The sequence below is a fragment of the Chlorocebus sabaeus genome, chromosome 2 (genome assembly GCF_047675955.1).
Source record: "Chlorocebus sabaeus isolate Y175 chromosome 2, mChlSab1.0.hap1, whole genome shotgun sequence".
NCBI classification, from domain to species: domain Eukaryota; kingdom Metazoa; phylum Chordata; class Mammalia; order Primates; family Cercopithecidae; genus Chlorocebus; species Chlorocebus sabaeus.
The window spans coordinates 5,570,280-5,583,295 of NC_132905.1; positions in this window are offsets into that span (position 1 = coordinate 5,570,280).

Sequence of the window (13,016 nt, forward strand, 5' to 3'; positions counted from 1 at the left end):
CTGAAAATGGGATCATCATCCCTATTTCAAGGTAAGGAAACTGAAGCTGAGAAGGGAGAATCAAATTCACTCAGGAGGCTCTTTGAAAAACACTGTTGAAAAAATGAAAATACAAACACGGTTTCCAGTTACCAAGAGGGTCTCCAAATATTCTCACATCTTGTTGTTCATCCATGCCCTTGTGCAATGTCCTCCTAGATTGAATAGGGCTAACCTGTGTTAACCTAAACAGGTTTTTGTAGAAACGACCATGTGAGACTCTGAGGCTAGGCCTGACTTTCTCTGAGGTGCTCACTCAAGGGAAAGCCAGCAGTCATGTTGTAAGGACGCTCAAGCAGTGCTCTGGAGAGGCCCGTGTGGAAATGAGCAGAAGCCTCCTGCCAGTGACCAGCACCACATGAATGAACCACTTTGAAGGCAGATCCTCTGGACCTAGTCAAGCCCTCAGATGACTGCAGCCCTGGCTGGTACCTTAGCTGCAAACTCATGAGAGACCCCAAGCCAGGACCACCCAGCTGAGCTGCTTCTGAATTCATGGTCCGCAGAAACTGTGTGAGATAATAAATGTATATCATTTTAATTACCCAAGTTTGGGAGCAATTTGTTATGCAGTAGTAGATACCTTATAAACAATGCACAATTGGAAAAAAATGATTGCCAGACACACATCTAATAACACATATATTCAGAATATATGAGGAGCTCTCTCAGCACAGGAATCAGAAAAACAACTTAAGAAAATGGGCAAAAGATTGGAACCAGCATTTCACAAAAGATATATGACTCGACAATAAACACATGCTAAACATCATTACTCATTTAAGAAACTTAAATTAAAACCATACAGAGATACATCTACACACTTATTAGAATAGAAAAAATAATTTAAATCTGACAATAGCTAGTGCTGACGAGGATATAGAGCAACCAGGCCTCCCATTTATTACTGGTACAAATGTGAAACGGTGCAGGTGCTTTGGAAAGCAGTTTGGCAGCTTCCTATAAAGTTAACCATATATTGATTTTATGACCTGGCAATCCCCCTTACAGGTACTCACACAAGAAAAACGAAAATTCACGTTTGCAAAAACTTGCACGTGAATGTTTATAATGGTTTTATTTGTAGTTGTCCAGTCTGGAAACAAATAAATGTCCCTCAACAAATTGTGATATATCCTTGCAATGAACACCGCTCATTATTAAAACTACTGATACAGGCACCATGCAGATGGATATCGGGTGCATTCCGCTGAGTGAGAGAAGCCAGACTCAAAAGGCTAAGTACTATGTGATTCCAGCCCCATATGATCCAACACATGCCAGGCTGGAAAAGGCAAAACTATGAGGAGAGAAAACAGACCAGTGGTTTCTGGGGGCCAAGGGCTAAGGGATTTTGGGGGCGGCTTGACTCCAAAGAGGCAGAGGACGCTTTCTGGAGTGATGCCACTGTTCTGTATCTTGACTGCGGCAGTGGTCACAAGATGTGAGTGTTTGTCACAATTCCTGAAACTATGCACCTAAAAAGGGTGAACTTTAATCTGGATAAATTATACCTCCATAAACTCGACCTTTAAAAAAATCTGTCATTTGACAAGAGTGTCAAGACCATCCAGTGGGGGAAAAGAATAATCTCTTCAGCAAATGCTAATGGAATGACTGGACATCCACATGCAGAAGAATGAAGTAGAAGCGCCTACCTCATGCCATACAGGAAGTTGATTCAAAATAGATCAAAGAGCTAAATGTAGGAGCTACAACGATAAAACTCTTAGGAGAAAACACAGGCGGAATTCTTCATAACCTGGGTTTGGCAAAGGATTCTTAGATACTACATCAAAAGCATAAGCAATAAAATAAAAAATAGATAAACTGGACTTCTTCAAAACTAAAAGTTTGGCTGGGCACGGTGGCTCAAGCCTGTAATCCCAGCACTTTGGGAGGCCGAGACGGGCAGATCACGAGGTCAGGAGATCGAGACCATCCTGGCTAACACGGTGAAACCCTGTCTCTACTAAAAAATACAAAAAAAAACTAGCCAGGCGAGGTGGCGGGCGCCTGTAGTCCCAGCTACTCGGGAGGCTGAGGCAGGAGAATGGCGTGAACCCTGGAGGTGGAGCTTGCAGTGAGCTGAGATCTGGCCACTGCACTCCAGCCTGAGCGACACAGCGAGACTCTGTCTCAAAAAAAACAAAACAAAACAAAACAAAACAAAAAAAACTAAAAGTTTTTGTGCTTCAAAGGACCCTATCAAGAAATTGAAAAGACAACACAGTGAATGGGAGGAACTATTTGCAAATGATATGTTTGATAAAAGAGTTATGAATAACTCATATAACCCAATAATAAAAAAGGCAATCCAATTTTAAAAGAAGCAGAGGATCTGAATAGACATATTTCCAAGGAAGATCTATAAATGGTCAATAAGCATAGGAAAAGATGCTCACCATTGTTTAGGGATATGCAAATCAAAACTAAGATGAGACACCGTGTCACACCCACTAGGATGGCTAGAATCAGAAAGTCCAACGGCAACAGGCGTCAGCTCTCAGAGGATACGGATGAATTAGAGCCTCATGCGCTGCTGGTAGGAATTGAAAATGGTGCAGCTGCTTTGGAAAACAGTCTAGCAGTTTCTCAAATGATTAAACATAGAGCTACCACATGACCTAGAAATTCCAATCTTAGGTATATACCCAAGAGAAAGGAAAACATAAGTCCAAGCAGAAACTTGCACATGAGCGTTTATAGCATCATTACTTACCATAGCTGAAAACAACCCAAATTTCCATCAACGGATGGATGGATAAACAAAACGTAGTATAGCAGACAATGGAATATTAATTATTCAGCCACAAAAAGGAATAATGTACTGATACCTGCTACAACACGAACTTCAAAAATACTCTGCTAAATAAAAGAAGCCAGTCACAAAAGGCAAATGTTGCATGATTCCATGTATATCAAAGTCCAGAACATGGCAATATATAGAGACAAAAAGTAGATTAGTGGCTACTTAGGGCTGGGTGTGGGGCATGAAGATAGAGGTGTGATAGTTAAATGTTATATGGTTTCCTTTTGAAGCAAAAGTCTGTTAAAATTGACTGTGATGACAGGCGCATAGATCTGTAAATATATTAAAAACCATTGAACTATATACCCTTAAGTGGGTAAATTGTATAAGTTATGAATTATATCTCAGTGAAACTTTAAAAAAAAAAAAAAAAAAGAAAGAATTAAAAAATAAAAAAGACACCCAGGCCCTGTTGGGCTGAAGATTGAATCACTAAGCAAAGGCCCAGGCAAGGCTGCTGCACTCAGAGAGGTCCCTAATGGGCCACATATCTTCCTGGCTAAAAATCTGTCTCAATGGTGTTATTTTCAAGGTATTCTCTTCGTGTATTTTTCTCCTCTGTGGAACATGTGCCCCCAAAACCAGAAATTTTATTTTGGGGGGTAGACTTGGACCAGCCCTTGGTCTCTGTAACAAACCTCAGGTGTGGCCTCCAAGGTACAACCTGAGAGAATCCAGGAAGACTCTACCTCCACACCCAGCAGTGGGCTGTCCAGCGGGTGCTGGCTGCGACTTCACCCTGCAGTTCTGCCAGACAGCTGTTCACTGCCGTGACCCCCAGAGAGGGTGTGAGATACCAAGGCTTTGGGTGAAGAATTAGGTCATCTGATTATTTTGTCTCCTTGGAAAAGAAGAACCAGGGACACCCAGAGATGCATGGGGCTTACCTGCTCTTTGCGGGGGAAATGAAATCTGATCACGACTCGGGTCCTCTGATGGCTGACTGGAAAACCAGGTGATCTAAAGCAGGGGCGCTCAAAAGGTGGTCCCCTAGCAGCAGTAGCAGTTCCTCCTGGAAATCCTTTAGCAATACATGTTCTCAGGTCTCACCCCAGACCTGCTGGGTCAGAATCTCAGTGGGGAGGTCCACACAGCAATATGTGTTTTTATTTTTATTTTTAATTTATTATTATTATTTTTTAGAGATGAGGTCTCACTATGTTGCCCAAGCTGACCTCAAACTCCTAGGCTCAAGTGATCCTCCTGCCTCGGCCTTCCAAAGTGCTGGGGTTGGAGGTGTGAGCCATCATGTCTGGCCCTAATCTGTGGTTTTAGAAGCCCTCCAGGATATTCTGATGCAAGCTGAGAACCACTGAACTAATGGATGGGTTCATTCAACGGATGCTTACTGGGTACTCCCAGGTGTCATTTGAATTGTGAGAGGCCCGAGGGTTAAATACAGTGGAGAGGAAGTACAGTGGATTGAATGGTGGCCCCCAAAAGACATGTCTCAGAAACTGCTAAATAGGACTTTATTTGGAAAAAGGGTTTTTGAGACATGATTAAGGAGACTGATATGAGATCATCCTGGATTACCCAGTGATAAGTGTCCTTAAAAGAGTCAGAGAAGGGGAAGACACACAGAAGTCCAGGTGAAGACAAAGACAGGGATTGGAGCAATGCAGCCACAAGCTGAGACACACAGAAGGCCAGATAAATAGGCAAATAGGTAGGTAGATAGAGGGATGGATGGATGGATGGATGGATGGATGGACGGACGGACGGACAGACAGACAGACAGACAGATAGATAGATAAGCAGACAGATAGGCAGGCAGATAGGCAGCTAGATAGATAATAGCTGATAGATTAGATAGACAGATAGATATTAACAGATAAATAGGCAGGCCGATAGACAGGCAGCCAGATAGGCAGATAGATAGATAGATAGATAGATAGATATTAATAGATAAATAGGCAGGCAGATAGATGGATAGGTAGCTAGATAGGCAGATAGATAGAATGATAGAGAAGCAGGCAGATAGATAAATAGATGATAGATAGGCAGATAGATAGGCAGCAGATAGATAGATAGAAAGATATTAATAGATAGGCAGGCATATAGATACTCAGGCAGATAGATAGACAGATGATATATAGATAGATGAATAGATATTAATACATAAATAGGCAGTCATATAGATAGGCAGATAGATAGGCAGACAGATACATGATATAGATAGATAAGCAGGCCGATAGATGATAGATTGATAGAAGATACGCAGATAGATAGCTATGGAGATACACAAAGAGATGGAGAGATGGGAATAAAGGAAGAGAGAGAGAAAGAAAGAGAGAGATGGATAGAGAGATGGATCGCCCCTAGGAGCTGTTGGACTGAGGGCCTCAGGGCCTCGCTGGCTGGTGGCCAGAGATAGCGGCTCCTTGCCACATGGGCCTCTCTGGCTTCATCAGAGGGAGTATATGAGAAGAGCCAGAGAAGGAGCAAAATGGAAGTCAGAGTTTGCTGCAACCTAATCTCAGGACTGGCCTCCCATCACTTTCGCCATCTCCTGCTGGTGTGGTAGGAAGTCAATAGGCCCAGCCCATGCTGGAGGGGTGGGGACTGCAAAAGGATGTGACTACCAGCATGGCTGGGAGCCGGTTTAGATGCTGCCTACCACGCTGGGAGAAAACCAAAAGTTTTATTTAGGGTATCATAAGTTTTCAATGCATCTGAATAATCTATTAAGATTGCAGCATGGGTGAGCGTAGATAGGTTGTTGAATGTTGAGTGAATGAGTGACTGCAGAAAAGAATGGAAAGATGAGTAGGTGGGCTGATAGATCGAGGGAAGGATAGTCCACGGCTAAAGGCTGGTTCTGACAAAATCACTTAAAAGATCCCTGCCCCTCGGTTCCCCAAGGATACGTTCTTTCCGAAGTAGAGGCGTTCACACCATTTGCCCTGTGACAGACCCTCCCACCCCGCTCCCCGATCCCCTTCCTGCATGGATTGAGCTCTTGGGAAGATGAGCTCAGAGGTGGTTTTCTGCCCAGACAAATGGAAACATGGGCTTCCATCCTGAGAAAGAAACATGTCAGTGTGCTGGGCTCCGCAGAGGGAACCACTGGCGGCCTTAGAGAGCCGCTGATAGATCCTGGAACTCCACCCGCCAAGCCGTCAACCCCCGGCCAACGAGTTTGAATTATGACAGAGGGATTAGGAGCCGGTGGAAACTTGGAGGTCAGCCGTGAAGACATCTGAACATTTGTTTTCTAGCTACAGCCTCGTTTTTCAGCTGCGTGGTACACTTAATCCAGTGTGAAGTATTGCATATTAAATGTTCTCCCTGATTATAGATCTTCTCATTCTCAAATGATCCTCGGCACCCAGTGGGTCCTTTCTTTGATTGCTCTTGGTGCGTGTGGTTGTACGTGGCTCAAGCCAAGCCTTTTGCATTTTGCACTTTGTTTTCTCTCAGGAATCTGTGCTGGGATGCTGGCTGGAATGAGAGCTGGGGAGCCTGAAGTATGTCCCGTGCCTGTCAGTTAAACAGTGAGGCAGCTCCTCTGAGACGGGTCCCCGAGTGCAGGAGAGCAGGACTGACAAGATAATTGGTATGGGAAGGGCAAGACAGACACTTTTGCAGATTAGCTGGGCTACTAGGGGTGAAGACGCTGAGCTTCAAAAGAAGCCTCCCAAACTTAAGGCTATTAAGTGATTATGGCTGATTACATTCAGAGGGGCCTCGGCTGGCAGGCCTCTAATTGGCAGCACTCCTGTGATTTTCATGGAAACCGGGCTGGGATGGGGAAGGCTGAGATCACTGAGAAAAGCAGCCCCGCCCAGCAGAGGCCAGATGAACCAGGGACATGAATTATTATTCTGACACCGTGGCAGGCCCATCTGCAATCCCTTACAGCCTTTTGTTCCCAGCGGCCCTCGGCACAGCTGACCCTGGGTTCTTCGCAGGCTGCCCCCATCCACCAGTGGGGGAGGCCAAGACAAAGGTCAGGGGGCTGCTGAGGATTGGGAGTCTCCATCGGCTTTGCTGGCCGCACACACCCCTGTTTCCCTCCAATTCTTCCTTCATCCAGAAATGTATATTGAAGACTCAGCGGCGGTGAGGGAGCCAGCAACTGGTGAGATGGAGAAGGGCTCCTCGTCAGAAAAAGCTGTCTGCATACTGGGCTGAGAAAACAGAGACTAGCAATGGAGCCCCAGAACTTCCTGGAGGAAGAGGCTGGGGAGCTTTCCTTGCATAGCAACCCTACTGTTTTCGCTTCGGTTGCATGTTTATGTGGAGTGCCTTGGGGGTGTCTCATTTTAGAGGTTTGGCTGCTACAATGGAGAGTCCTAAAATAATTATGGCTGAAACAACACAGAAATTCATTTCTCTCTCTCCCATAAAGGTCCAAGTTCACAGTCCAGAGCCAGTGGGGCAGCTCTGCAGTCATCAGAGACCCAGATCCCTTCTACCTCATTCCTCAGTTTCTCATGCACACAGCTTCCAATACAAGATACAAAATGGCTGCTCCAGTTCTGACCAATACATCTGCATTCCAGCAAGTGGGAAAGAATAAAGGAGCAAGGATTGGGCTTGCCTCTTCCCTTTCAACAGTATGATTTGGAAATGGCTTAGACCACTTCCATTCATATCACGTTGGCCCAAATCTACACGTGAGCACATCTAGCTGCAAGGCTGGTCGGGAAGTGTGCTCTTTATCTCTGGTGGTCATGTGTCCAGATACATTCCATAAAATAGAAGAAGGGAAAAAGAGCAGTCGATTCCACACACAAATTTGATGGAAGCAGGGTGAAAACAACGGCCTCCAGCTTGAGTCTCTCTTGGGTGTGCCCTTGGGCTGTAGGGGTGACACCCTTCCTTTCTGTTGGCATTCAAGGCAGTATGCAAAATCCTCCTTGTCCAGGCAGGCTTCTGGGACGAGTTACTCAGTCGTTGGCCAGGTGGTCAACCTTGTCTCTCCCTGTAACCACCCCCTCAGGCCCTCACCCCCCGCAACCCTCTACCAGGTGCTTGGCTATTTTGGAGCCCAGGCATTTCTGTTGAGTCTGTAGCAGCATCCACAGCAGACTCTCTGTTTCCTGTGCCAGAGATCCCATTGACCCTTTAGTGTGTACCAAATCCACACCGCCAGCCCCACACCTACATTCCCAAGCAGTAGACACCTGAGACTGAGTGTCTCATCATTTGTAGGAGAAAGCACACCCTACCATCTCAGTGTTCAGAGCTCTGCAAGGGCAGGGACCTCATCTTGTTTATCGTTTTATTCCCAGAGCTCAGCACAGGCCTGGCAGGCACAGGCACTCAGTAAGTATTTGCTAAATGAACAAAGACCTTCTTGGATAATGATAGTAATAATAATCATCATTACACCTGATGTTTACTAAGGACTCCCATGAGCTAAGTAAGCATTATACAATAGTCATCTAAAATGGGAATTGGCAAACTTGTTCTACAAAGGCCAAATAGTAAATATTTTTGGCTTTGTGGGCCAGAAGGTCTCTGTCGCAACTATCTGTCAGTGTAGCATAAAAGCCAACATAGGCAATGTGTAAATGAACGGGCATGGCTGGGTGTCAATAAAACTTTGTTTACTAAAGTAGGTGCAGGCCAGATTTGGCCAGTGGGCCATAGTTTGCTAACTCCTTATCTGAAACAAAAAAGAATGTCCCAAGCTGGGGGTGAAGAAAATCTAGAAGTAGCTCCAGCTAAGATGTGCATACCTGGTAGATTGGGCAGGGCACTGGGAGACTCACTTTGGGTGTTTGGGGGTCCTGGCCTGACTCAGTCCCCCGTCTCTGAGGGCCATTTCCTCTTTCCTCTATGGAAGAGTGGTGGTACATAAAATGCTGCCCTCTGACCAAGGTTGATTGCGCCAGGGGCGGATGCCCAACCCGAGGTGGCATGTGGAGTTGGTACACAGCCCTTCTTTTTTTTTTTTTTTTAAGACAGAGTGTTGCTCTGTTGCCTGGACTGGAGTGCATCTAGGCTCCCTGCAACCTCCGCCTCCCAGGTACAAGCGATTCTCCTCCCTCAGGCTCTCGAGCAGTTGGGATTGCAGACGTGCCCACCATGCCTGGCTAGTTTTCTATATTTTTAGTAGAGATGGAGTTTTGCCATGTTGTCCAGGTTGGTCTCAAACTCCTGGCCTAAAGTGATCCACCCACCTCGGCCTTCCAAAGTGCTGGGATTACAGGTGTGAGCCACCGCGCCCGAACTGGGACACAGCCGTCTGATCCATTTTGAACTAAGGGCGCAGACGCGGGAGTGGGGAGGCAGAGGAGGTTGCAGAGAGGGCCAGCGTGGCTGGCAAGCTCCCTGAGACCCCCTGGGATTCCCGTTCTGCAGGCTGTGACATACCTGGCTGGGGACGGGGGACGGGGCACAGCCCTCTTTTCTCCTCCTGGAGGCTCCCAGTCTTGCTTTCTGCAGGCTCATTTTTCCAGAGGAGCTCAGGACTTTACCCAGCTAAATGAAGAATGTGGAATACTTGAAATTTCCACTCACACACTCCTGGAAAAAACACATTAACCTTTAAGAAGGGAATAATGGCTTCGTTTTCAAGTGACCTTATGGATTAACCCTCGACAAGCACTTTCTGGAGAAGAACGATAGCCTGTGGCATGGACCCAGTGGGTGCAAAAGATGAAAAAATAAAAGCCGGCAGTGTCCTTTTGTTCTCCCTGAATAAAAGCAGAGAATTGCTGACTGACAACAACAATAACAACACCAGTCCTCGCTCCTACAAGACACCGAGTGTGTCTGACAAGCAGATTGCCTGCTTCAGGACAAAGTCAAGGCTGTCCTTCCCAGGACCTGCTGCCGACCAGCCTGGGGCCGAGCCAGCCGCCTGGCCTTGGGCAGCACAGCGCTTTGCACTGTTCCCAGCGGGCGCCCCACTGCCAGGAGAAGGTTCCCTCCTCCTCACAACAACCTCCCCCAAGAAGAGTTTTCCCACCAGCCGGATCTGCCAAACCCATCCTTGAAATATGAACCCCATAATTTTTATGTTGGACAAAACGACCGAATCTACACTCCTTTGGGGAACTTACAAAGCACGTTAGCATAGTCAAGGCTCTGAGAAGTCCTGTCAGAGGGAAACTTGTTTAACTTCGTTGAAAACCATCATTTCCCAAATTATTCCCCAGGAAGCACTGCCCCCCAACCCCAGTCCCTTTTTAACTTTTCTCAAATAACACCTGTGAATGTCTGGCAGAACTGCTAATCCACGGAATATACTTTAGAAAACGCCGACCATGGAACATACCCTCTCCAAGACCATTTGAGCTACAGGAAAGACCAGAGCTCATTCTTCATCTCCCAATCATTCATTCATTCATTTATCACACACATGTTGACTCCTTCATCCATCCATCCATCCACCCACCCATCCATCCCTTTTTCATCCATCCATCATTCATTCATCAACACAGGTTCTCAAAGCCAAGCACTGCACAGGAGCAGAGGCAAATCTGAGTGCCTCTCTGTTTTTGCCAAGCTTCCCAGGTGACAGGGAAGATAAGGAATGCCCCCAGGTTACAAAATATAAAAGATGCCTACATGACGTTCCTGGATATCAAAGACCCAACTTCCAAAGATGCTTTTCAAAAATTATTACGGAGATGACAAATTTGAAAGACTAACAAAAAGTGTCAACATGTAGGCAGTCAAGAACAAGATTCCCTAGTGTGTGAAGAAGTTTGAAGAAGAAGGCTGGAAGGAGGGAGAAGGTTGAAGGGTGGAGGGGGTGGAACCTTAGCTGTCTCTTCATTTCCACACTGTGGTTCGGAGTTGGTTCTGTGCCTGGCACTGCACTAAGACCCACACCTACCCCTGTGCCTCCTTCATTCAGCAAACATCTAGAAGGTGCTTCCCACGAGCCAGATGCTGGGGACACCATGGTAAACATGACCTCGCTTGCATCCAGATGACCTGGGAGACAGAATCTCCCCCAGTAACCCTCAAGGAGGGCTCACAGCTGCCAGAGTGAGGCTGAGAGGCTTGCTCCAAGCCACAAAGCTAGAAGACAGAGCTGAGACTACAATGCAGGTCCCCCTGGCTCCCAAGCCTGTTCTCTGTCTTTTTAACCAGGGAGCAGAGACAATTGGTTTGAAGCACCACCAATCCCACTAGGAAATCAATGGCATGCCCAAGAAAGAATGACATTTGCAGTGGGCAAGCTAAATGCTCGTGGTGGATGCAAAGGTGGAAAAGCAGGTACGGTGAGGGGGACAGAGAAGACTGCAGGGACAGGGGCTCATCTCCTGATGTGCCATCTTCCCTCATCTCACCCCGGGGCCCACTCATTTCATCACGGTCCACCCCTCCTAACACGCTGACTGCTAATGAGTGCCATCCAGCCAGCAGCCTCCCCGTCCTCCTGGCTCTTCAAAGGGAAGCTTTGAGCAGCTCTAGGCAAGACCCTTGTTCTCCACTGGTTTCTCTGCCTCCTTTTTCACATAGCCGCTGTGCCTTTGTCACTCCAGAAGTACACAGGGTGGAAGGTGGCTGCGGGCAGTTTCTGCTGCTAACGGCTGGCCGGTGCCATGAAACCAGCAAACAGGGCTCAAATCAGGACGGTGACTCCATCATGGCCCCAGAGATGCCAGCTCAGCCCAGGTAGCCACAGTTTGCATCCTCACGCCTACTGCTCCTCCAGCAGCCCTGGAAGCATAGTGGAAAACATGGCCTGTGGTGTCACAGCGTGGCATTAGTTTTGTAAATGGAGTTTGTATTCTTTTCCTCTTGCTAATGTAACAAATTTCCACAAACTGAATAGGCTACAGCAGTACAAATTCCTTTTCTGACAGTTCTAGAAGTCAGAAATCCTGAACTAAGATGTCCACTTTCCTTGGGGAGGCTCTAGAGGAGTATCCATTTCCTTGCCATTCCCAGCTTCCAGAGGTCCCTGCATTCCTCAGCTGCTGGCCCCTTCCTCCACCTTTGGAGTCGGCAGTGTCAACCCCGACAGAATCTACTTTTCTGATTCTGACCTCCTGCCTCCCTCTAACATTGTCATGGCATTGAGCCCACCAGATCATCCAAATGATCCCTGTCTCAACATTCAGATGACACCTGAGAGCTTCTTTTGCCCTGTAAGATGACACATTCACAGGCTCTGGATGTTACCTGTGGAAGTCACTGGGGTTCCATCACCCAGCCAACTACAGAGTCTCCACTTCAGGCCCCTGGGCCCATCTGGCATCTCTGTCTGACCACTGTGGACACTAGCAGGGTCTGGGAATCTGGAGGGCTGCGGGCTGACAGTGGGGTGCCTTGGAAAGTGAGAGAGGAAATTGCTCCTTGCCCTCCAGCCCTGGCACAGTACATGGAGAGCCCCTCCTGGCCATGAAGCACTGAATAGGGGCACCTGGTTGTGCTGGCCTTGGACTCAGTTTCTCATGTACAAATGAGGCTCGTAATAGCACCTACCTCAAGCAGATGTTGGGAGGATGGAATGATGCAAGCCCAGGGTGTGGTAGAAGCACAATTCAAGTCAGGTGAATGAACATAGAACATAGTTGTTCTATGCTAAGTGATTGCTGCAGGTTGGAGCACAGCACTTCCCTTGCAAGCCTCTCTGTCCTCGTCTGTAAAATGGGTGTACTCCCTGCAGCCCCCCACTTCAGAGGGCTGCTGGAGTTCCACAACCACAGACACTGCAGAGGTGAGGAAGAACGGCCCCTTGATGAGCACGAAATGTGAATGCTGGCTATGATAGCATAGCCGGAGAAGCCCAGCCCTTTCTTCATTTCCTGAACCACCACCAGAGCCCATTCTTAGCCCATAATGACAATAACCACAGCACAGTTGATGGTCATTTTTGAGCCTTTGATAATTTGCCCTGTGCCGGGCACTTGGCTAAGCACTTTACAAAACATCTGTTATCGGCCCAGCCTGGGAGGGGTGGCAGCGTCTTCCCCTTTGCCCACACGAGGATATCAGGGGTAGAGAGACACAGCGGTGGAGTGACCTACCTGGGGTTTCAGTGAAAGGTGCTTTGAGTTCCAAGCCTTTGGTTTTAATGCATATTTAATGCTCCAGCTTAGTGTGGTGACCAGCAGCTGCCTGGCACAGGTACAACTCATTCATTCATATATTCATTCACTTATTCATTTCACACATAGTTAGTGAAAACTACTATTGAAAGCTAGGGTCTGGGTTTGCACAGTAGTTAATAACTGTTGGAGGGAATGGG